Raw genomic sequence first — 26998 nt, forward strand, 5'->3', positions numbered from 1 at the left:
CCTGTAAACCCAGCACTTTGGGAGGCTGAGATGGGCAGAACACCTGAGGTCAGGAGTTCCAGACCAGCCTGGTTAACATGGTGAAACCTCATTTCTACTAAAAATACAAAAAATTAGCCAGGCATGGTGGCACATCCCTGTAATCTCAGCTACTAGGGAGGCTGAGTCAGGAGAATCACTTGAACCCAGTAGGCAGAGGTTGCAGTGAGGCAAGAACACACCATTCCACTCCAGCTTGGGCAACAAGAGAGAAACTCCATCTCAAAAAAAAAAAAAAAAACCCAAACAAAACAAAACAAAACAAACACACTGCAATAGGCTTACTTACCTATCATGCTCTTCCTTCAGTTTCTTGGGAAATTGCTGAGGATATGTTTTCCTAATCTTTCTTTGTTGGGTTAATCTGTCAGCAGCAGCAGAAGATGTACTATGACATATATTTTCTGATAGTTGTATTTTTTCACTTTTGTATGTATTATTTCCTTCTTTGACCTTTAATAAAAGTAATACGAATAATAATTATTATTTTATTCATAAAAAGAACTTTTTCCCTGATTTTTTCACTTGATTCAGGTTAACTATCACCATTTTAATGATAAAGGTATTTTGTGCTTACTTTAATTTTATCATTATACATAATTATTATAATTATAAGGTACTCACCATTTTATCATTGAAATTTTTGTCAAGTCTGCTCATTTCTGTTTGAGTGAATGGAAGAATTTTCCAAAATTTTAAAAAGGTCTCTTCTCCATTTTGTGCTTTTATTCCCATCCACTCTTTGCTATCTGACATAAATGTTTATGCTATCTGACTTGCAGAAACAGAGAAATAAAAAGACACAGGCATAACATATGTCTTCTGTCTTTACCACCTGGATTTTACATGAAATAGCCAGATTAAGAGGATATGACTTTGTAGGGCTTCAGGAACAGTAAAGAAGTTTTCCCTTTTCTGCACTAAGCTATTCTTTTCCCCAGTGCCTTTTATCTCTTTTTTTTTTTTTTTTTTGAATCCTGGGGTATCAAAAAAGTAAAGGTGCTCCCTGAACTATGGGAACCAAAGTTTGCCACAACACAAGAAGCAGAGTGAAACTGCTGAGTTTCTAGTGCAGAATTCTGGAAAACGACATGCTTCCCAGATTTCACATTCTATTACCACAAAAGTTTATAGGTGGAAAACATATGATACAGTTACCTACTTTAGCCCCATTATCTACTGATAATGGGAGTCAAACCAACCAAGACATATTAAATGTTTCATCCAGAGCTCTTGAGGTGGCATTCCCTAGCATTTCATGGCACCATATAACATGATACAATTCCATATTGCTGAATTACATAAATTACCAGATAAATTTATCAAATTAAATATATTAAAAGTCTAACTTGAGCAAAGCAATTTAATGCCTCAGAGGGTGGAAAAAGGCCTCATCTGCTTTTACTTTGAAAGAAGAAAATCTCTAGATTTTTGTCTATATTTAGAACACAATGTACAGAACTCAACTTTCTACTGAAGAGTCAAAGGCTAAATTTTTGGCTAAGAAATTATGCTTCTTACATGATAAAAATCATACATGCCAAAACTTACCATACTTTATTAAACAACATAATGTAAGGTCTGATTCAACAGAAATATTGGAGAGTGGTGATTTTTTAAAATATGTGGAAGTATATATTTGTTTTCAAAATATTGGAAATAACCATGATGGGACTATAAGTTCAAACAGTTTGAGCTAAGCAGATAAACTTGTATGCATGAAAACACATTAAACAGACTCATTTGGCTGGGAATATTCGTTGCAACTCTCAAGGCTAGACGTGTTTTTGTGGCTCGTCTCAGTCATTGCTTCCCTCCCATTGTATTACCATTCTATCATTAAATAAATGTAATTCATCTCTAAATGAATACAGAAAAAAGAATCTAGAATCTAGAGCTTATTTCTTTAGCAATTTCTTTATGTTGATCTGGTTCAGAAGGTCACATGGTATATGGCTGAATTAGTTTCCCAGCTCATACACCACTTGGAAGACTGATAGGGAGACTTAGGTTGATTAATGAACAAACATTATGAGAACATTCTCCAGAACCATTATTTAGATAGCAAAACTAATCTACTTTGACACATAATTACACATTTAGATAACCCCACTGTAACTGTACACATGAGATTTTCTTGAATAGAAAATCTGACTAAATCAAATAATTGATAAAGAGAAAAAAGAAGCAGCAAGTGAACCTCTGTCTTTTTGAAGTTGGACTTTCTCTTTCTCCGAAGCCAGGAACTCTACTTGTAACATGCTACCTCATTCTTTTTTACTATTATTATACTTTAAGTTCTGGTACATGTGCACAACGTGCAGGTTTGTTACATATGTATACATGTGCCATGTTGGTGACCTTGGAAAATCTTGCTGTCTTCTAGCTATATTTTTGATGTTCTCTCACTATGTGGCAAAGAATAAACCCACATTTTATAATTCAAGATTCATGCTTTTGTAGTTATTAGCACTGGGATTGTCATATAGTGGCTTCTGGAGTAAGCACTGTATTGGTTTTCTGTTTTTATAAGTATCTGTAGCAGCAGAAATACTGTGGCTTTCTATCTGAATCATATGCTTCATTTCTTTGGGGTGGGTAAACCACAAATCAAAAAGACTTTCTGGATCTCTAGACTGAGGCCAATGCCTAATGTCTAATTTCCAATTAGTGGTATTTGGGTTTTTTTTTTTGCCATTTGCATGTGAAACTCTTAATCATCTTTCATTTCAATCATAATTACTGGGTTCCTTAATGTTTCAGTTTCTGTATCATTACAAAAGTTTTCATCATCTCTGTTAGAAACAAGCTATGTGTCTGGTTTGTTATCATTTTTAAAGTCTGATTTATTTTCATTTAAATGAAGCTTAGAAGATGACTGGTAAGTATATGTCAGGGACCTGGAGTGTGAATGGAATAAAAAGACATTTGACATGGGATTCCTCTGTTCAGGTGCTGCCTGGAATGCCACAGAGTTAGACCCTCCAGATGCATTTTTCTCCTCACAATCAGGGACCTGATTCATCACATTAGAGGGCACTCCTTTTTCGTTCGTCCCTCTTTAGAGTTACTATGTAGAAGCTCTTCCTCAGGGCAAGCAGTAATTTTGGAGTTTTCAAAACTTTTACCAATATTCAGCTTGAACTTGTTTGTAATGAATTTTAAAGAAAGTCGTGAATATACAGATAGATTCCCTTTATCACAATTCTTACCCAGTTCTGGTTCTTGAGGCTTTTTTTTTTTTTTTTTTTTGGGCAGGTGCAAAATGGAAAACAAATTTGCTTGTTTTGTCTCTCAGATGTCTTTTCTGTCAGAGTGCATGTTCTAAAATTAGCTTTAATCAAGTATAAACAAAGAAATATTAGAAAATAATTAAAATTTAACTGTGAAACTTAATCTATGTGTTGCCACTCTTAAATTATGGGATTGTAACTAAAAAGTGAAAAATAATTTGCCTTGGCTTAACATAGGACAGAAACATAAACCGGCAAGCTGAACTCTCAGTGTTTGTTTGGACTAAACTTAATGCATTATGTGTAAAGTCTACCAGAAATGAATTCAAAGATGATAGGTAGTATTATAAAAGCTTCCTCTCTTACAAAGACTTTACCTCAGCATACCAGAAAGAGTGAGCCCCTACAGTGCATGTATATTTCTGAAGATTAACTAGAGACTAGGCAAACACTAAATTATTAAGAGCCAAACTGAACACCAATAAAAAAGAGAAGCAAAATTTTAAATTCTAATTCAAATGATATACTATGATAGTGTTATGTATCTAGATGGATTTTCTGCTTACATCCACTTCTAATATATTTTAAGTTCCAGTAGTGATAGTGTTTGGATTTTATTAATTTTAGTAATATTTACTATGTATTTATGTTGAAATAAAGTTATTGTTTGTACCTGATACCAAAGGTCCCATTCTGCAAGGTAGGATTCTCTTAAAAGGCAACTGGGTTGACTTTTATGACCCCATTCACTCCATGAACACAGACACAGAAGTCAACTGGCGACCACAAAACAGAATAAATCTTTAACCTCAGCACTGGTGACCAGCAATATAAAATTGCAACATTTGAACCACTGGCAATGATGACTCTTTTAACACTAGTTTAACCCAGCAGCCATCGTTATTAAATTGTTCATAATTTCTATTCCTTAGTAATATGACCCAATATTTCATGTTACCTTCTGTATTATGAGTAAGGTTATACAAATAAAAGAGCAAGATAATTGTGAAAAATTCTTGCCTCAATTCCAAGGGTAAAGACAGCTATGAGTTACTAGAGATAGTAAGAATTACTAGAATAACGAATAGTTACTAGAGATAGTAAGAATATCTTAAGTTTCATAACTGGTTAAAATGTTTTAAAAATTAAATATAAAATTATGATCTATTGGATTCTAAAGGTATAGTCTAAAAGGTCATGTCATTTGGACTACGCTTTGCTACTAAAGCAAAAAAAAACCTAATATTAAACAAGAAACTTAAATTTTCATATACTTGTGGTTGCTTCTTTTCACTTCTTTCACGCCTTTGTTGCTCGTCCTCTGAAGCCACTGGTAAGGCTTGTTCTGTTGACAAATTCATTGGTTTAGTTCAAATGAACTAAGAACAGTTAGATAAAGACTATAATCTTTATAAAAATAAATAGAAAATAACATTTCTTTGTATTTTATATTTTGAGGGTTTAAATGAAGCTTAATTTTTACTGAAATATTTACTTCTTTAAGAAATACTTCTAATTATCCAAAACTTCAACAAACCACTTGGGGAGACACTAGATATCACCAGGTTCAAGCCATACAAAATCTCAGGGTCACTCACAAATTGTTCCACCCAACATAAATCAACAAAACTGTTGGAAACAAAACAAAATTTTGAAATACAGTCAAAATATACAATGTACCTAACAGTATCTTTTTAACAAGACACTAATTGAGTTGGCAGTTACTAATAATTTGCAAAATTATTGTTGTTTATATCTTAATTAGTGTGCACACCATTTTTTACATCGCAAATGTTTTCCCCTGCTATTCTGAAAAAATTATTTTCATCTTTTAAGACTCAGAAAGTAGGCTGGACATAATAGCTCACATCTGTAATCCCAGCACTTTGGAAGGCCAAAATAGGAGAATTACTCGAGACCAAGTCTGTAAGACCAGCCTGGGAACCATAGATAACCTTGACTCTACAAAAAATTAGGCAGGTATGGTGATATGTGCCTGTAGTCCCAGCCACTCAAGAAGTTTAGGTGAGAAGATCCATCAAGCCCAGGAGTTTGAGGTTGCAGTGAGTCTCAATCACACCATTGCACTCCACCCTGGGTGATAGAGTAAGAACTTGTCTCCAACAACAGAAAAAGAAAAAAAAAAGGCTCAGAATGCTGTGTGAAGTCTTCCTTGATTCTAGCTATCTTTCTCCACACACACAGGTGTCTGTTTCATTGCGGTCCCTTAGTACTTTGTCAACTTTTCTAGTGTCACTTTACCACCTGAACTGCACATCATGTCTTTACATGTCGATCCCCTTTGCTGCTAGACTGTAGAGGACAATCTTTTGAATCATCTTTGTATAAACAGTCTTAATTTTGCTAAATAATTAGTTATTGAGTTCCTGCTAAGTGTTAGGCACTGGGGTATAAGGAAGGAACATAAAAGCTGTCAGGGATGGCTTTCCTAAAGACCATGCATGAGCTGAGAATTAGAGAGTGAGGTTCACCAGATTAAGTGAGGCAGAGGGCAGGAAAGGGTGAGCACATGCCAGGCAGCAACAAGAGAGGGAGAGAAGCCTCCAAGAGAGTATGTATTTCTCTGCAAAGGAGGAATGGTGAGGGGGCCATTACCAGCAGCTGAGTAATTCCAGAGAAAAAGGCAGATGGGGAAAGGGCTACGGATGAAGATTTGGGCAGAAATCAGTTTCCTTTTCTTTTTTTGGGACAACGTCTTACTCTGTCTCCCAGACTGGAGCACAGTAGCATGATCTTGGCTCACTGCAACCCGGTCTCCTGGGTTCAAGTAATTCTTCTGCCTCAGCCTCCCAAGTAGCTGAGATTACAGGTGCATGCCACCACCACCTGCTATTTTTTGTGTTTTATTAGAGATGGGGTTTCACCTTGTTGGCCAGGCTGGTCTTGAACTCCTGTCCTCAAATGATCCACCTGCCTCAGCCTCCCAAAGTGCTGGGATCACAGACATGAGCCACCGTGCCCAACCCAGAAGTCAGTTTCTGAAATCCTTATATAAAGCTTTAAGATGCTTGGACATTAGGTATTCAGGAGTGGTTCATGGATCTATTTACATTAGAGATAATTAACTCTAAATACTGTGAGGAGCATAAAATTCTGAGGCATATAAATAAATGAACAAAGATAAAATATGGCAATGTTGCAAAGATGATGCAGGCCTGAGGAGATGTTTTCAGAAATATTTAGGATACAAGTATCAGTGGCCATTATAAGAATGAATTTTTATTGAATGAATAAATGTATATATCCAGGTCCCTGGAGAAATACCCTCTGCTCATTACTTTACAAATTTTATCAAACGAGAAGTAAGATAATATACATAAACTGTTTCAGTTACTTGTATTTACTTCACACTTTTTCTGTTTCAGTTTTACTGTGCCAAGGAAATGCATTTGGGTTTTGTGTTGGTTGTTGTTGTTGTCATTGTTGTTGTTTTTTGAGATGGAGTTTCACTCTTCCTGCCCAGGCTGAAGTACAGTGGTATGATCTCAGCTCACCACAACCTTTGCTTCCCAGGTTCAAGCGATTCTCCTTGCCTCAGCCTCCCAAGTAGCTGGAATTACAGGTATTTGCCACCATGAACAGCTAATTTTGTGTTTTTAGTAGAGATGTGTTTTTCCATGTTGGTCAGGCTGGTCTCAAACTCCCAATCTCAGGTTATCCACCCGCCTCAGCCTCCCAAAGTGCTGGGATTACAGGCACGAGCCACCGCGCCCAGCCACATATGGTGATTTTGTTTTAAAAGTTGTTTCCTGGATCTACCAAGCTCATGAGAAAATAGAAGCAAACAAGTCATCTGCATAGGTAAGAAACTTTGGATTTATAGCTTGTCATCACTACTCTAGAAGATTATCATCATGTTTTATAAAACAAAATGTTAATTCTAGACATAAGGGGAAAAAGAAATTAAAACTATAGGGGTGGGGGAAAAATATTGCATAATTTATTACTGTTGACCTGATCATATGACTGATTAAGGGCACTGAATTTAACTTGTATGTGAAGTAGACCCCATATTAGCTGCAGTTAATCAGTAGACCAGGTGTTCTAGCAGAATTAAATTTGATGCTCCTGTATTATCTTTAAATGACACAGCTCTTCTGAAAACTGTACTCCTAGTGTATGATTATCCATTAAGACAAGGTGATGGAATGTGTGAATACAGCTGAGGAGACACTACAAGGCAAATGCTCAATGGTTCCCATTAATATTGGGAAAATCAACACTATAAAACAGAAAGCCATAGGCATTATTTAATATTTGGTTTTGGAAGGTATTTTTAGTGACACTGCATACAGTTGTACTGAATAATTGCAAAATTAGAGATATAAAAATAAAACAAAGGCACATTGTGTTTGAGTAGGGAATCTGTAGATGTCTAGCTGGTTTTCCCATCCAGTCCCAAAATTCTAAATATAATCATGGTACCCACACTCAAATTTATGTTAAATAACAACCTCAATGAAATTACTCTTTCTCCTCATTCTCTTTATTTATATGTTGCTTTCCTTAAGGGAAGAATACAAATGCCTTGCTAAGAACCATTCTGTTTGGTTGTAGGCTGCATAAGGGGAGTAAACACAAAGTACATTTGATCACAAAATGACTTTTTAAAAGTCAGAACTATGGTAGCATGAAGCCAACCGAGGTGATCTAGAATAAAATTTTCTATGCTTCTTTCCCTTCTTTGCTCTCTTTCTACTCTACTAACTGCAATTCATGCAGGTAATGAAGAGCATAATTCCCTGATAGAAACACAGCTCCAAAATTAATCCTTTCTTTAACTATGAAGTTCGCGTGTCCAAAGTCTGTAGTTGCTGTCTGATTTTTGATCACGGATGGCGATTCAGATATTTATCGTCAACTCACAACTTCCCAAATCTTTGAAAAGTCTTACTATTGATGGTTCAACTAGTAGAAACATAATCTAAAATATCTGAAAATAAAGTTTTTATTTATTAGAATGTAAATAGTAATACAAATTGTAATAAGTTGTAAAAGTTCTTTCTTCACTGAAGCAGTACCATGTTGTCTTCTACCCCACAAACACACCACTCCCTCATGGTCTAACATATTTTAAAAGTCCTGTAATTGCTATTAACTCAGACAAGTTTACTTAACTTGTTCTAAGCTTCTGTTATTTACTACAATTTACTTTCAATCACTCAACGATCTCTATTATATATGTTGTTTTCAATGAGAAATTTGTTTATTAGTAATTAAGATTCTTCAGGGATAAGAAAATATTTGAATAACTAAGTTTGTGCATAAACACATAAAGGTCAAATACCCATGACATTATTGTGTGTTTCTGCGTACTAGAGACAAAAACTTCAAAAAAAATTTTAATGAATATACATTAAATTAAAAACTGCTTTCATTAAACTGATATAATCTTCCCTCAATGCATGAATACCTTCAGAATTCACATAAACCAAAGAATTGTATAAAATATAATAGCCTTAAAAATCTTATTTGTAGCTGGCACAGTGGCTCCCGCCTGTAATCCCAGCACATTGGCAAGCCGAGGTGGGCAGATCACCTGGGGTCAGGAGTTTGAGAGCAGCCTGGCCAACATGGTGAAACCCCATCTCTACTAAAAATAGAAAAATTAGCAGGGTATGGTAGCACGTGCAAGTAGTATCGGCTATTCAAAGGGCTGAGGCAGGAGAATTGCTTGAACCTGAGAGGCAGAGGTGGTAATGAGCCAAGACTGAGCCACTGCACTCCAGCCTTGGTGACAGAGCAAGACTGTGTCTCAAAAACACAAACGAACAAACAAAAAACATAATTGTTCCCATATAAGTCTATGTTCACAAAAGATCTGAAGAGTACACAACACCGTGAGACAGGACAGACATATATTTTAAAAGTTATATTCCTGGTTTCTGTAAAAATAAAACGGTTGAATTTAAGCTTTTAAGACAAGTCAAGGAAAAGAGCAAAAAATGCAAAAGTGAAACTTGAAAGGTCATTTCCCCATCAAGGGCTCATGATCACTGGACATTCACAAACTATATTGTTCAAAACATTAGTTCTGAATTTTGATCCGAGTATCCCTGGAGTTTCAGTTTCATTCAAGGATGTCCAAGAGGTCAAATAAGACAATGTCATTTGCTATTTTCAGTTTTCTTTTCTGAGAATAGCACAGCAAACTTCTTCAGAGAAATGAATTGTCCTAACTTCATAGGCTAAAGGCTCATGAGTCACAGTTCTAAGGACATTTATAAAATATGGTGGTGCATGCTTGTATTCTGAACTTTTCAACTTTAAACTCTCATGTAGTAAATATTAATTTATACAAACTGATTAAAGAAAAGCCCTCTTAATCTGACATTATTTTTATTTTTCTTTCTTTCTTCATTTATCAGCAACAGGAGAGTCTAACTAAATGTGGTAAAGTGGTATAAGGGAATACAATGAAAAGTGTAAAATGAATTAAACCAGAGATAATCATATCAATGTGGATACATCTGGAAAACATAATACAAAATACACCAAAGAAAGTGGCAGAAAGGTATGTAAAGTGTATAACCACTCACATACCATTTTGGGACACAAATAAAAAATTCTGCATATTATTTCTGAGCATCACAATATAGTTAAAGATTTCAAAAGGGCATTGAAATGAAAAACAACCAACTTATGATGTTGGTAGCCACTATGCAATCATGTTTTAAAAACCTTAACACCAAAAAGGCTCAAAATCACCGTTTTAAAAGACTGTGTCTACCAGTTATAAATGAATAATTACTTTCCTCATTTTTAGTAGTCAAAGATGCCACAAACACACACATACACACACCTATACATACACATACACACACAGTCTTGCTCACTAGAACATCTGATTGGCTTCAGATCATCAGTGTAATAACACTAGCAGCAAGCCTCTAAAGTTAAAACAGAAACTGACACGTTAATAAGAAAAGCTTTCCTCTACGTAAAGATCAGAGCTCCAACTAGCACATAAATCAATGGAAATATCTTAAGAGTCTCAAAATTCAGTGCTTTTAATCCCTGACAAGTATAAAAATTTTATACTGAAAACTTCATGCTATTCAAAACATTAAAAGAGAAACATCTGAGTTAAAGCTTAATTTTTAAAATCTTGTTTATGCTTCTAAATTTATTTTTATTCAAATATGGATACCAACAATAACATTTACGTCAATGCCTTCCATTCAATTTTGAACAAACAGAATTAGGGGTAAGAATAATGTGAGTACTTCCAATCATTGAATGTACTTATTTCCAGCATTCCATTTGTATTGAATATGTACCTGCTCTCAATGTCTGTACATTCTTTCTTTGTACTGCTCCTTTCACAGCAGGATCTTCCATTTCAGTGCTAGGCTGAATGGGTTTTAAAAGAAAATGATTCATAAATCATATATATTTTACACAATGTGGAGTTAGTGATTCAAAAAATATACATAATTAATTACCTTCAAGGAAGGATGTTTTGCAGGAGGCCCTACAGAGCAAAGGGGATATGTCATCAATTATATGTAAGTATGACAGGGCCAACCAAACATTCATGCAGTGGTACTATCGAGCTGAATTCTCATGCCTGCCTATGAAAATAATTACTTAAGGTTTTGAGGGTTCTTCTTGGCTTCTTCTTTTCATTGCCTAGGACAGCAACATGACAGAAACCTAATGAGGAAAATAGGAATACAGGATTCCTAAAATGCACAGCTTACATTTCAGTAGTGAGATTATGTTTCAAATGTCTATACCTAAAATAGAAAAGCATGGATATCACTGTGAACACGTGGGCTGATGAGGAGAAAAGGGACCACTAAACAGAGGAGCAAATCAAACCTGAGGGAATCAATGTCAAAGCTGATGGTGAATGTACAGAATATTTTAACTCAACACATCAGAGGCATTGCTGCCAGCACACCACAGATAAATTCCCCTTGTCCTGTCGCTGAGGAAATACACAGTTGGGATGACAGTTCAGGTGAATGTGTGATTCACCTCTCATCAAAGAAAGTATTCTACATTGATCAGCTAGGATGCACACTTATGAAATAACAGCTAATCAAAATACTCATTTTTCCCATGATCACATGGGCTACTGCAGCACCTACATTTCTCCTATCCCCTCATTTGTCCTTGAGTTAGAGCTCCTTGATCCACTTGTGCGAGGTGGTCCATAAAACACATCAAATAAACCATGTCGAATAAGCTTCCAATATCAAAATATTTATCAAAAAAGAAAACACTGAATTACCACAGACTTGCTGGATACGAATACACATTTATATTTCAAAATCAGTGCAGTACTTATTGAAAATGAGTATTTTGGTATTCACAGAATGAATTTTATAATACAATTGCTTCTAAAATTAACTAAGTTTGGTATATCATCTTACACTGTAAAGGACTTTTATAAAGCAGCTATCATATCAAAGAACTGGCTGTCTCAAAAAAAATTAGCCAAAGCATCTATATGCAACTTAATCACATCTTATTCACTCATGTCAATGAAACTTCTCTCTCTGAGGCCTGACAATTATGAAGTGAAATGAGCTGCTGTGGTTTACCCCAATTCTAGCACTCCCTCCTGCCTCCAGTACTCTCCACAGCAATAACCTCTTTTGTGAGACTGGGCATATGCTGAAGCAACTGAAAGTGAGTTGTCTCAAGTTTACTTGGCTTTAACTCCCAAGACCCCAGCAAATGTCTTTCTTTCCTCCCTCTGTGTCCTTTCACAATCCCTCTTCCTTTGAAAAAGTGATTTTTAGATCTGTCATCCTGATGCTTCCCTTCCTAACTGCTTTTTATGGATAATTGTGACCACTTTTTTCATCTGTATTCAGCAGTAGTATACACCTGTAATCTCTCTTTTTTCATCTCATTTTCCTTCCCCTGTGGCTAGAATCGTGCTCACAAATAAAAGGAAATTAATGCTTTCCCTGGATTCTGCTATTATTCAAATTGCTCTCCAGTGGTTCTTTTTCCAGATTTCTCTAAAGGAAGGCTATTCCCTTGCTATTCAGAGCTGTGTCCAAGGACCAGCAACAACATCACCTGAGTACTCATGAGAAATGCAGACTCCTATACCTGCTAAATCAGAATGTGCAGTTTCCAGAAATTCCTCAACTAATTCATGACTATCTGAATGCCCTGTTTTACACTTTATGTGCTTCCATATTCGTTTACCCTAATTGCCCTTTTTGGCCTAGACTCAATTTCTTCCCTATTATGTCTCTGAATTTAATACTACATTATAAGCCATAATGTTTCTAATGAACTTTTAATCAGGTAATACCTTCTCTAATTAATTTCTTCTTCATACATCACCCAACACTATTCTTTTCAATTATGTTAATTTGGCCTATATGATACTATCCTATGAGGTTACAACATTTTCTTTAAAACCAAATTATAGCCATACATGGCTGACCATTTATGGTGATGTTCATCTATGGTAGATAAAACACAGGTCTGTGTGGTAAAATACCTCAATCCTTAATGCCTCCCCAGTAGTGAGGATGACAGCAAGAGTAGGAAAATGTTACTCTAATTCTCTGACACATGTTGGTACTGGAAGCTCACTTTATCTTCCTTCCTATTTCTAACACCCTGTTCTTCCTTCTTCTACAGATCAATTAGACTTTACTACCCTCTATTACATACATCCGCATATGTGTTTTTATTTATTCCATGTATACTCTGCCCTCCTCATCTTTCTTTCTCTTTTATTCATTTCCTCTTCCCTCTCTCCTGACTTGCCGCAGGTCTTAGAGTATCTTAAAATGGAACCCACAACTCAGCTCCTTTAGTGGTACTCCCAATAGAATCAACTGCTGACCCTTGGTTAGAGACACAACTTATCACCATTTCACTTCTCCTTTACTTATTATACAGTTAATAGGACATTTTCTTTAGCTATTAGACTCTATTAGTGCTCATATTTTCAAAGAAACATTCCATCAAATGACTTTTTTTCTTTTTTTTTTGAGACAGAGTCTCACTCTGACATCCAGGCTGGAGTGCAGTGGAGCGATCTCCGTTTACTGCAAGCTCCGCCTCCCAGGTTCACACCATCCTCCTGCCTCAGCCTCCCAAGTAGCTGGGACTACAGGGGCCCGCCACCACACCTGGCTAATTTTTTGTATTTTTAGTAGAGATGGGGTTTCACCATGTTAGCCAGGATTATCTCGATCTTCTGACCTTGTGATCCGCCCACCTCGGCCTCCCAAAGTGCTGGGATTACAGGTGTGAGCCACTGCACCCAGCCTCCAACAAATGACTTTTTAAATAAAATACGGTTCTCACTTTCTCTTTTTCCATTGACTATTCTGTTTCCTTTTCCATGGGAAGGTCCACGTAAAGGCTCTGACACTTTCTCGGGGACACACTGCTAAGGTAATATCAAGAATTAGTTTCCATTTTAAAATTATAATGAGTTGCATCAACAGTTTCTTATCAATCTCTTTTTATGAAACTGGGTCTCACTCTGTCAACCCAGGGCTAGAATGCAGGGGCCTGATTATGGCTCACTGTGGTCTCAAACTCCTGACCTCAAGCAATCTTCCCACTTCAACTTCCTGAATAGCTGGAACTACAGGTGCATACCATCATGCCATGCTAATGTTTCTATTGTTATCTTTGTAGAAACAAGGCCTCATTATACTGCCCAGGCTGGTCTCAAACTCCTAGGCTCAAGTAAATCTTCAACTTCTGCCTCCCAAAGTGTTGAGATAAGCAGTGTGCACCACCACACCCAGCCCTAATCAATTTCTTTAAATCAGTCTCAATGTTGCCCAGGCATGGTGGCTCACACCTGTAATCTCAGCCCTTTGCAAGGCCAAGGTGGGTGGATTGCTTGAGTTCAGGAGTTTGAGACCTGCCTGGGCAACATAATGAGAACACATCTCTACACAAAAAATACCAAAAGGAGTCAGGCATGATGGTGTGTGCCTGTAGTCCCAGCTGCTTGGGAAGCTGATGTGGGAGGATCACTTGAGCCTGAGAGGTGGAGACTGTAGGGTGCCAAGATCATGCCACTACACTGCAGCCTGGGCAACAGAGCAAGACCCTGACTCCCCAAAAATATCAATTTAAAATGTAAGAATGAAGAGAGATACAAACAAAAAAGAAGCCTAATTGGTCAATGAAATATGAGCTTAAGCCAAGAAAGAAAAGAAACAACATGAAGTACAATAAAGTACATGGGGAAATAGATCTATAACAGAGCCTTTTGGTCTTTCATATCCCTGATAATACTAACTAATATTTATGCTACAATTAGTTTTTTGTAAGTACTTCTGTGATAGAGTTTATTACTATAAGACATTCAATTAGCTAAATATGGTCATCTACCATTAACTGAAAGAACATTATTATAACAGAGAGAGAAAACTGGAACTTTCCATCAACGTTCCACCCAGAAAAAGAATTGGTCACCAGAATTCTAGAGTAATGTATGGCAGACACATGAAAAAATGCTCATCATCACTGGCCATCAGAGAAATGCAAATCAAAACCACAATGAGATACCATCTCACACCAGTTAGAATGGCGATCATTAAAAAGTCAGGAAACAACAGGTGCTGGAGAGGATGTGGAGAAATAGGAACACTTTTACACTGTTGGTAGGACTGTAAACTAGTTCAACCATTGTGGAAGACAGTGTGGTGATTCCTCAAGGATCTAGAACTAGAAATGCCATTTGACCCAGTCATCCCATTATTGGGTATATACCCAAAGGATTATAAATCACGCTGCTATAAAGACACATGCACATGTATGTTTATTGCAGCACTATTCACAATAGCAAAGACTTAGAACCAACCCAAATGTCCAACAATGATAGACTGGATTAAGAAAATGTGGCACATATACATCGTGGAATACTATGCAGCCATAAAAAAGGATGAGTTCATGTCCTTTGTAGGGACATGGATGAAGCTGGAAACCATCATTCTGAGCAAACTGTCACAAGGACAGAAAACCAAACACCACATGTTCTCACTCATAGGTGGGAAATGAACAATGAGAACACTTAGACACAGGAAGGGGAACATCACACACCGGGGCCTGTTGTGGGGTGGGGGGAGGGGGAAGGGATAGCATTAGGACATATGTCTAATATAAATGACAAGTTAATGGGTGCAGCACACCAACATGGCACATGTATACATATGTAACAAACCTGTACGTTGTGCACATGTACCCGACAACTTAAAATATAAGAATAATAATAATAAAGGGTAATGTATGGCTTGAAAAGGTATATTTAATAGAACCTGAGTTGGGACTAATAAAAAGCTTAAGAAATGTTAATCTAAAATCTCAATGTTAAGATTCCAGTTCAATGATACTAGAAAATATATTGTAACCCTCTTTGCTACTGATGACCTATTTCTAATTTATTTCCTTTTTAATTATGGCATAATTTCTCAACATAACACATCAAAACTTATACTCCCTTAAATATTAAAAAATAATACAAATGTAAGCAATATTTTAAATACAATATTTAATTGTTAGATACATTAGGTATATTATATTACTTACAACATTCCATTATATAAAAATTCATTTGTCTGTTTATTCAGATTAAACAACTATTAAGACTGAATGTCTCATGCCTGTAACCCCAGCACTTTGAGAGGCTGAGGCGGGCAGAACACTTGAGCCCAACAGTTAAAGACCAGCCTGGGCAACAAGGCAAAACCCTGTCTCTACAAAACTCAGCCGAGCATGGTGACACAGGTCTATGGTGACACAGCTCTGTTGTTTCAACTACTTGGATGGCTGAAGTGTGAGGATCTCCTGAGCCCAGGAAATGGAGATCGGAGTGAGCCAAGATCTCACCAGTGCCCTCCAGCCTGGGTGACAGAGTGAAACCCCATCTCAAAAAACAACAAGTAAAATGCTTCTTACATGGAAGACTATATTCTAGGTACTCCAGGATACACACAAATATGTTTACTGACCTCCAGTAGCCTATAGTATGCAGGAGCTTCCAATGATTATTTAAACAACTAAATAGAAAACCTTCTGACATTCAAAATTTCAGAATAGGATATAAGGACTTTGAGTGGTTACTTTATTTTTTAAGATGTAGTCTTGCTCTGTCACCCAGGCTGGAGTGCAATGGTGCGATCTTGGCTCACTGCAACCTCCGCCTCCCAGGTTCAAGCGATTCTCCCACCGTGGCCTCCTGAGCAGCTGGGATTACAGGCATGCACCATCACACCTGGTTAATTTTTGTTTTTTTTTTTTTTTTAAAGACAGGGTTTCACCATGTTGGCCAGGCTGATCTTGAACTCCTGACCTCAGGTGATCTACCCACCTCGGCCTCCAAAAGTGCTGGGATTACAGGTGTGAGCCACCACGTCTGGCCAACTAAATATTTTAAATAAACTACAATGACAAAATTATGATGATAAAGTCTTACCATATTGGTATTAAGAGTCTCTGCTTCTAGAACTGGTTATTTGCAGCAAAATACATGTTATTCAATTAGATGAAGTGTTTTATATAAACTCTTCATGGACAACTCATAAAACACACAAAAATCCCTTCGCAATACAAATTTTGAGAACATAAATTTAAATTTCTATGTTTCCACAATTTATATTTTTAAATCAGATACAGTCTTGTTATGTTGCCCAGGCTGTTCTCAAACTCCTGGGCTCAAGCAATCTTCCTGCATCAAACTCCCAAGTAGCAGGGACTACAGGTGTACACCACCACACTCAGCTATTTTTCTACAATTTTTAATATTATTTTAGTCTCACTATAGAACCAATAATATAAGTAGAGAAACAATCTCTCCTAAAAACTATATGATACCAAAATAATAAGTTTCCAAGAAGAAAAGCTATATGCTAAGTGCTGAACCTTTTTGCAACTAAAAGTTACCAGGAGGATTCTATGATTACTGCAAATAATTTGATCCACTGAAGAGTTATACAGGCATAAATATTATGAAAGTCACACTCACAGGATTTAAAAGTCAAATTATTAGTATTTATCCAAATAAAGCTTAATCAAATTTCATATTTCCTCTATTGGAGAAAGCATTTCCTAATGTGATTTTCCTGTCACTACTTATTTTCCAGTTCATTTTTTTTCAGCTCCTACCCCGTCACGGTACTTATCAATCTTTGTTAGTTACCAAAGTTAAACAAATTTTTTCAATCAACTAGCCATATATATGTTTTTCTCTGACCCACTTTCCGTTACCACCATAAAACAATGACAGATAAACCACTGCTAAGTTTGAAAAGTAAATACTACGCAAAACTACATTCAGAGTGAGAAAATTAATTTTACAAGAGACCACTTTACCTTAGCAGCAACACTCAACACTTCGTCATCCAATGCAGGCAATGAATCCACACACAGTTCATGGAAAATGCTTGGGAGCAAAAATACACAATGAAAATGAGCAAGTTGATTTCTTTACAATTTTTTAACTGCCAGTTTATATCCAGCTTCCCCCTCAAAAAAGGAAAGAATAACCTGGGGAAAGGTCAGTGATCTATATATTAAATTATGATTCTTGATATAATTAAAATAGGTCCTCTGTTCTAAAAATAGATTTTAGTTACCTATTTCTGCCTCCACCTGTCTAAATCTATAAAATATTCAATGAAAACTAACCTTCAGCTTCATAACAAATAGTGACAGTCAATATATTGGCAGAGCCTGACAATAATTTGCCCTCACAAATTATCTGTCCTGAAGCTGAACTTAAAACTCAATTAATGGATGACATAAATTTTGTTACCTAAACTGGAAGAAAACTGATGACCTAAAACAAGGTAGAAAGATCCACTGTCTCTTTTCCATAATCTATCTCTGGTTAAAAGACTAATCTGCATCACTTCAAATTGGCAGTCTTGATTCCTCAACATGGAACCCACTTAGGAATGTCCTATTGCTTTCCTTTGCCCTAAATCGGTACAGGAAATCCCATGCAATATTTGAAAGGTATGAAAGCTACATGTACAAAAATCAAATAACAAAAGTGTATGTTCTTATTGAGAATACTTTTCCCAGAAAGATTAAAATATTAACAATTATAAAATCCCATTATTTTCACTCTATAGGTCCTACTTTATTCAGGTCCACATAAACTAGCAAGCCCTTAAAAATTTTCATAGGCACTCAGACACCCAAGGAGAGAGACTGCCAGAAAAACAGAGTCCTGGTAGTTGTACCTCTATTTCCCTAAGTACTATCTAAGTATCTGTCTTCCTATGGGCTCCCACTTCCAGATTCCACTTCTGCAGGGCTCCACAGAAGTCTCCAATCTTCAAATCTTCAGCCTATGAAAGCACAGATTCCTGAAAGGATGGCCTCAAATGACCAGGAGTAGGAGCCCTCTATATCCCTGCTCCTGAAAAACAAGCTAACTGGAGTCTCCATCACCTGCACCCAGCATAGACACACTACCAACTACCCAACTGAACTCCATGACTGATTTGCCAGCCAATCATGCCCCTGACCCAGCCTACATGGACATGGGAAGGACATCAGTGAATCAGGAACAGAGGCAGAGGTGAAGAGGCCACCTGTCCTGGGCCACACATCTATGTAGTCCAGCAATCTCCAGCCCCTTAGTACTCCAGGGGCTCTAAGCCACCCCTCTGAAAGTCAGGACGGAAGTAGATGACACCACATTTCTATCTGCTGTAGACACTCCTCCCAGTGTCTCAAAATGTTTTAGCATCTTTCAGTAAAATTCTTCAAGTTTGTCAGTCCTTGATTTAAACAAAAGGAGCAAACTTTTTAGAGCTCCCTTGAACTCTTTATCAAACTTCTCATAAACCCCAATATTTTGATCTCTTATTGAAGAGTCCATACTCCTATCCAATCCAGTGTTGTTTCTCTTCAAACTTGGCCTTCCCCTGCTCATTCCATTTTTATCTACTTCCATCGGGTTCACCAGCTAATTCCATTCTCATACTATCCACTGGGTGCACCGGACTCACTCCCATTTGTATTATTAAAGCACATGCAAATAGGATATAAAAAGAAGGAAGAGTACTGGGCCTCAAAATGAGTTCAAATCTCATTTCTGCCAATTCCTATGTCTAAAAAAAAAGCATCCTAATCTCTTTGAGCCTCACATTCTCTGAGAATCACTTGACCAGAATGTTCAATACAGGTAAAAATACTAGAAAGTACTTTAATTCATTCTAAGATTCCTTAAAATTCTGTAATTCTATGTCCTCTTGATTCTGTCTATAGGAAAACTGGGAATACATACCCAGCAGAATTTTAAAAAATAATAGAACAAAAGAAACAGCAAGAAAAGCAGAGAAGAAAGTTCTAAAAAATCAAGACAAGATTATAGAAAAGTCATGGAAAAAGAAACAAGACTAACAAAAGTATTATGGAAGTAGCAGAAATACTTGCCTAAATGGAAAACCAAACTGGGAAGTCAAATGATTTCTCTCTAAGACTTGCCTAAACTTGCTTTTGTAAAACTTACAGTCCTATGGCCAAAGCTAAGTAAGATTTGCCCTAAAGCCTTTGATGGTAAAAATAAGATACTGGTTACCACTGAAATTGTCAAATTTATCTGGACAATCTCTTCCACTAACCACATTCTAACAATAACCTTAAATGACAGTTTAAGGTATTTAAGGTATTTAAACTCTCATTAATTTAGACATTAATTAAATTAATGAATCTGATTAATCTGATTCAGACCTATACCTTGATCCAAGTGCTGCATGGATGTCTATCAATCTATGCTGAGGAGCAAGAGAAGGGATTTGGAAGCCAGGCAGGCTGACGGTCCAACTGTAGGCCAGCTACTTTGTTAACTATGAGATTATAAGGCAATTAATCAACTGCTCTAATCGATAGTTGTTTATTTAATAAACAGTAGGTTATAGGAACACAGATGTTGTGATGGCTTTATGAGATGATAAATGCATAGAACATATTAGGATGTCTAGCCCAGAATACAACACTCAACAGATATTAGTTTCTTCCATCTATGTTTTCTTAGTTAACATAATTTTTTAAATCTATAAAATCCTACCTGACTGCAGATTCATCAGAACTTCCAACATCTATTAAAGAAAAAGGTAGAATGCATTTTAAATCAATAATAAATGTACAGAATATTAAAAGCATAAGAATGCACAGTGATGCATGCCTGCAATCCAAACTACTTGGGAGGATGAGGCAGGAGGATCACTTGAGGAATCTAGAAGTTTGAGAACAGCTTGGGAAACACAGTAAGACACTACCTTCATAAAAAAAATTGTGCACACTTGTGTGTATGCTTTAGATCCTGTTTTTGTTGTTGTTGGTGGTGGTGGTTTTGTTTTGGTTTGTTTTTTAAAAGCATAAGACTGATGCTTTGTTACAAAGAATTCCTTTGGGAGCATGCCTGGGACCTTATTAGAATTAACATTAATTTTACCTATTGGTAGGTAATTAATGCAGTAAGAACTCTTCCCTTTGTATTTATTAGATGTAAAGAAGAATAAATTTATTAAAATTTGGTATCTACAAGTGAACTGCAGTATACAAGTCATCCTAGCCAAACCCTATGAGATTGAGTAAAAATGGTATTGTTAGCAGAACAGGTGTGATGAGTCAACAGTGTCAAAGAGCATGATTTCTGGACCAAAATATGAGGAGCAGTTAGAGGATACAGTAGTACCCCTTATCCACTGTATGTGCGGAAAGACATACTTGACATGTTTTTCTCTGCTCTCACACCACAGCAACAATTATCAACAAAGAAGGCTTCTGTGACCAAATGTGTGGAGAGTTTTTCCCCACCAACAAGCAAGCAATCATTCCTGCTGATGGCACAATTCAATACTCACACCCTATCTTCAGATTACATCAGATTTAATTTATAAATTAAACTTTATCATAGATATGTATGTATAGAAAAAACAGTTTGTGATTCAGTACTATTCATGGTTTCTTGCATCCACTGGGGGTCTTGGAATGTATCTCCCACAATTAAGGGGGAACTACTGCACTTATTTTGTTATAACACAACACAGCCTCTCTAGCTCTTCAGTTCAAACTGTTCAGTTTAGGATAAAACACCCTATCACCAGAAGCCAGCAAAACATAGTAATCAGACCAGAAACAGGAATCCTTGCAAAAACTTTGCAGCTGCCAGTGGAGAAGAGCTCAAGAGAGATCACTGTGTTACTCTGGCTAATACTCTTCTGGGGAAGGTGCTGGGTGGTTTCCTTAGTTGTAGCTATTTGCTCTGCCCTACATATAACAAGGCCCATGTTCACCTGCCATTTTACCTCCCACAGAAAGAACCACTGGAAAGATCACTCCTTTAAGAGCTTATCCACATTCAGAGAGAAGCTTAAGAAACACTGGGGAGGTGTGGCAGGCTGCTGGGCAGTATTATCTGATGTGAAAAATATATAGAAAGAAAACTATCAATGCCCTTTTACTATCAGAATGTTCCAATGCTTGCCGTTCTCCCTAGTAGGAGAAAAAAATTCTTTTTCACCTCACATAAAGCAAAACTCCCTTGCCAACCCTCATAACAGAATCTAGTTGTAGGTGAGTCATGTCATCATAATACAGGCTGTTGTCAACCTCATCCCTCAAAGGAAAAGGATCAGTGAGGAACATATGTATTTACCTATAGCATTCACTGCCTGGTCTTATTTCCAACCGAAGGTAAGTATGAAAGACTTTGTGATCCCAGTTTTATAAAGTACAACCCCTTGCGCTTGTCCCCTTCCATGGCTAGACAGTGTATCTGGACCCACCTCACAGAGCAAGATGCTCCAGGTTGTGCTGTGTGGTATGGCGTGGTGTCCTTTTCCTCAACCCTTTCCATTATGTGCCAAATATCTATACAAATCATGTTTTCTAAGTATGTAAAGCATACCTCATCAGCATATATCATTCTTTACAATGATAAAAAAGCAAAAGAAAAACAAAAGGACAAAGAACATCTTAAATGACTACCTTCAATTGCCATGGAGCTTTGATTTTTTTAACTATTCAAAAAGATATCCACAGTATTATTCCAACTATATGACTCTTCTGAAAAAAGTAAAACTATGAAGACAGAGTAAAGATCAATGGCTGCCACAAGTTGCTAGGGAGAAAGGGAGAGATGAACAGGCATAGCATAGAGAATTTTTAGGGCAGTGAAACTGTTCTGTCAATAATATAACAGTAATAGATACATGTCATGTCATTATACATTTGTCCAAATTCACAGAATGTACAGCATCAAGAGTGAAGCCTGATGTAAACTATGAACTTTGAGTGATTATAATGTGTCAATGTAAGTTCATCAGTTGTAACAAATGTACCACACTATGGTGGAAAATACTAACAATGGGGGAGGCTATGCATGTGTTGGAGGCATGGAATATACAAGAAATCTCTGTACCTTCCTCTCAATTTTGCTGTGAACCTAAAACTGCTCTAAGAAATAAAGTTATTGATTTAAAAAAGATATTCACAGCAGGGCTCAGTGGCTCATGACTGTAACCCCAGCACTTTGGGAGGCATAGGCGGGTGGATCACCTGAGGTCAGCAGTTCAAGACCAGCCTGGCCAACATGGCAAAACCTCACCTCTACTAAATACAAAAATTAGCTGGGCAAGGTGGCAGGCACCTGTAATTTCAGCTACTTGGGAGGCTGAGGCAGGAGAATCACTTGAGCCTAGAAGGCGGAGATTGTGGTTAACCAAAATCGCACCACTGCACTCCAGCCTGGGAGACAGTGAAACTCCATCTCAAAGAAAAAAAAAAAAAGATATTCACTGTTTATGCATCCCAGGATCTCCAGAATAATTAAAATAATAAAAAAAATATGGCCGGGCGCAGTGGCTCATGCCTGTAATCCTAGCACTTTGGGAGGCCAAGGTGGGTGGATCACCTGAGGTCAGGAGTTCCAGACCAGCCTGACTAACATGATGAAACCCTGTCTCTACTAAATACAAAAGATTAGCCGGGCATGGTGGTGCATGCCTGTAGTCCCAGGTACTTGGGAGGCTGAGGCAGGAGAATTGCTTGAACCCGGGAGGTGGAGGTGGCAGTGAGCCAAGATTCTGTCATTGCACTGCAGCCTGGGCAACAGAGCAAAACTCTGTCTCAAAAAATTAATAAATAAATAAATAATAAAGATATTCACTGAACCTGTTATGATGATATAGTTAAGCAAGAGACAGTGACCCTAAAAATTAGAGATCATTGAAGACCAAAGTGACAGCAATGTTGTCATTATATTTCTCAAATTGAAGTATATGAAATATATAAAATAAATAAATTTAATTGCATGCTTAGGTAAGAAAATATTGATAAAAATGACTGAATATCTTATTTCATAATTCTAAACAGGGATTTAGCACAATATGAAAACTAGATTATTCATGTAATCAAAATAAAATACAATTTTTATTCTAATTTTAACTCAAAAATTATTATGCTTATTTAATTTAACAATTCTACTGAAAGCTTAATGAGATAAAAAGGACAGATTATAATTACCTAACATTGCTATGGTAACTTATATACAAATACCTGTTAGTCACCAAAAGTCAAAAAGTAACCAGCATTGCAACTTAAGATGGATCATACAACAGAAATTAGCACCAAGTTACCTTATCTTATAATATTATGTGTTATTAAAATGAAATTTTAAAACAACACCAAAAATTAAATTGGGGCTATAAGCGTTGTGCAGAAAAGATTTCATATAGCAGGAAAGAGACTGCCATCCTTAGAAAGGCCTGCATGCAAGGCTGGCCCTTGGCTGGTGTTAAGGAAATTGGAATTGGGAGGGTTTCCACCATTCCCTGAGAAGAGTGGCTCACTGTGTCTAAAGTGCTTATAGAAACAGTGTATTTACTCTAAACAGCTGCTTTCCTTGTAAGAGTCTGGAATTTGGGTACATGTAAGGGAGAGTAATTTCCACAGAAAAACTTGGATACTTCATCTCTAATGAGACTCTGGTACTGGTAGACATCACTGCACATATGTTGTCAAAATGTGAGCCTGGAAGAATTAAGCAGATCCCGGGCACTCCACAGGAGAGAACTCCTGGAGGCTTGAGCCTGGTTTCCTCCAGAATTGACCACAAGCACCTTTTTCCTCTACTAATTTTGCTTGTCCCCTTTCTTGTAATCACTTAAAGATCTGAGTATGACTATTTGCTGAGTCCTGTGAGTCCTTCTAGTGAACCACCAAACCTGGGGTGGTCTTGGGAAACCTTGACACAAATACATTGCGTAAGATTTGTATTAAGTTGATATGATATATGTAACTGTAATCAGATGGCTATTTCACAGAATAATTTTCCCTAAACTGTTTTTCTTTTCTTTTTTTCCCTTGATATTTGACTTGGAGATTCTTGTATTTCTATATCTATCCACAGGAATAAAGCCATAAAAGGAATAAATGACACAATAATATCAGAAAATAATGTGGAATAAGCAGCAATCCTATTTTAACTGAATAAAAAATAGAGAATCTGGGTGATTGACAATATGTTCTACAATATGAATGTTTCTAGAAAAAATAATGAAAAGGTGGTCAATTTTCTGCAATTCAACTGGGCTTAATTCCTTTTTATAATAATTGTGCAGGTCAGGTGCAGTGGCTCACACTTGTAAATCCCAGCATTTTGGGAGGCTGAGGCAGGAGGATCACTTGAACCCAGAAGTTCCAGACCAGCCTGGCAATATAGTGAGACCTCATCTATTAAACAAAAAAAAAACAAAAAACAAAAAAAACCTTAAAAAGAAAATTAGCCAAGTGTGGTGGTGCATGCCTGGGGTGCCAGCTACTTGGGAGGCTAAGGTGAAAGGTGAAAGGATCATTTAAGGCCCGGAAGCAGAAGTTGCAGTGAGCCAAGATGGCACCACTGCACTCCAGTGCAGAGCAACAGAGGGAAACACTGTATCAAAAATAAATAAATAAACAATTGTGTATCAGGCCAGATATAACCACACAAAACTGTAGTCCCAGCTACTCAGGAAGATGAGGTAGGAGGACTGCTTGAGCCCAGGAGTTCAAGGCTACAGTGAGCTATGTTTGCACCAATGAATAGACACTTTATTCTAGCCTAGGCAACATAGAGAGACCCCATCTCCTATAATAATAATAATTGATTAATTGTGCATCATTCAAGTAAATTGTATAACTGGAGAAAAACATATGACTATTGAATATACCATAATAGTCTACTACTGATCATAGAGTTTCCGTTTACTTGCTTCTCATCTTTTTCTTTGTTTCTTATAAAACTAAAAACATGATTCACCCATTAAAGGCAGTTCATTACAGAACAGGTCAAAAAGTCAAAAGAATTGCATCCAAACTGTAGAATGTGTTATCCACCACTCCCCGCGAACAGTTGGATTTGGTCATTAAGAATCAGCAGGACTTTTAACTTGGTGTCTGTGTGCACATGCGTGCGCACATATGTATGTGTATATGTGCATGTGTGTATGTGTATGTGTATAAACTATGACAGATAAAACCATTTTGCTTGTGTAAGAATATGTAATATAACTTGTGCTTCTCATGAAGGAATTGCTTTTCTGTCTTCTGTGCTCAGTAGCTATCCTCAAAAAATAATCTCTTATTTGTATGGGTGCATGCTGGTTCAGTTGTACAGTTCTTATTGCCATTTATTTATGGTACCAGAAAGGGATTGCTGAGTTCCTGGTTCTAAAGATAGTTACTTTCTTAGTGACACAAATCAATATGTAATACAGTTGACCCTTCAACAGCAAGGGTTTCAACTGCAGCGATTCACTTATATGCAGATGTTTTTCTGCCTCTGCAATCCAGAGACAGCAAGATCCACCTCTCCTCTTCCTCCTCAGCCTAATCAACCTGAAGATCTTGAAGACCTTTGTCAGGATCTACTTATGCTTTATGAAAAGTCAATATATCATTCCTGATGATTTTCTTTCTAACAGCTTCATTTCTCTAGCTTACTTTATTGCAAGAACACAGTATATAATAATGCAGCACAAACAAAATAGGTGTCCATCAACTGTTTATGTTATCAGGAAGGCTCCCAGTCAATGGTGGGCTGTTAGTAGCTAAGGTGAAGGAATCAAAAGTTATACTCAGATTTTCAACTGCACAGGGATCAGAATACCTCACCCCCACATTATTCATGGGTCAACTGTAATTATTTGTTTACTAAATATAAACAATTTATTATAAAAATGAAATAGAAGATCCATTTGTATAACAAGTCCAATTTGTTATAATGTGACTATAGAGGAAACATACAACATACTAACTTAAAAGTCTTTTTTCTTGTTTATGCAAAAATATTATATAGGATTTTAGGGATCATAATTAAATAAAGGAATTTTTTCAGACAATCATGTTTGAGATTATAAGTTAGCTACAACTACCTTCTTAAATAAATCTGAATTTCAAACTAAAGAAGTTAAATTTTAAAAATTAATTTACATATGTATATACATATATGCACATTTAATTTACATATATTTTTAAACTGATCTTTTTTTATTAACACTACCTTAATCTTACATCTTACTTTTTACTTTCTAATCAAGAGTAGGAACACCAAGAGAAATAAGAAATTCACTATCAGAAGTCTTACCTGGTTTGTCATTTTTAAGTATCATCTTTTCATGTTCCAAAATTTGTTGTTGAATTCTACGTATACAAAAGTAATAAATAAAATTGCTATTTTAATACTGAAATAAAAAATATTTACC

General features: G+C 36.6%; 1 pseudogene; it reads right to left on the reverse strand.

Annotated features, from left to right (window-relative positions):
* The window catches only part of LOC117974340 (putative ankyrin repeat domain-containing protein 20A2), a 45934-nt pseudogene that overhangs the window by 5995 nt on the left and 12941 nt on the right, over positions 1 to 26998 (reverse strand).

Source organism: Pan paniscus, chromosome 14 (genome assembly GCF_029289425.2).
Source record: "Pan paniscus chromosome 14, NHGRI_mPanPan1-v2.0_pri, whole genome shotgun sequence".
NCBI classification, from domain to species: domain Eukaryota; kingdom Metazoa; phylum Chordata; class Mammalia; order Primates; family Hominidae; genus Pan; species Pan paniscus.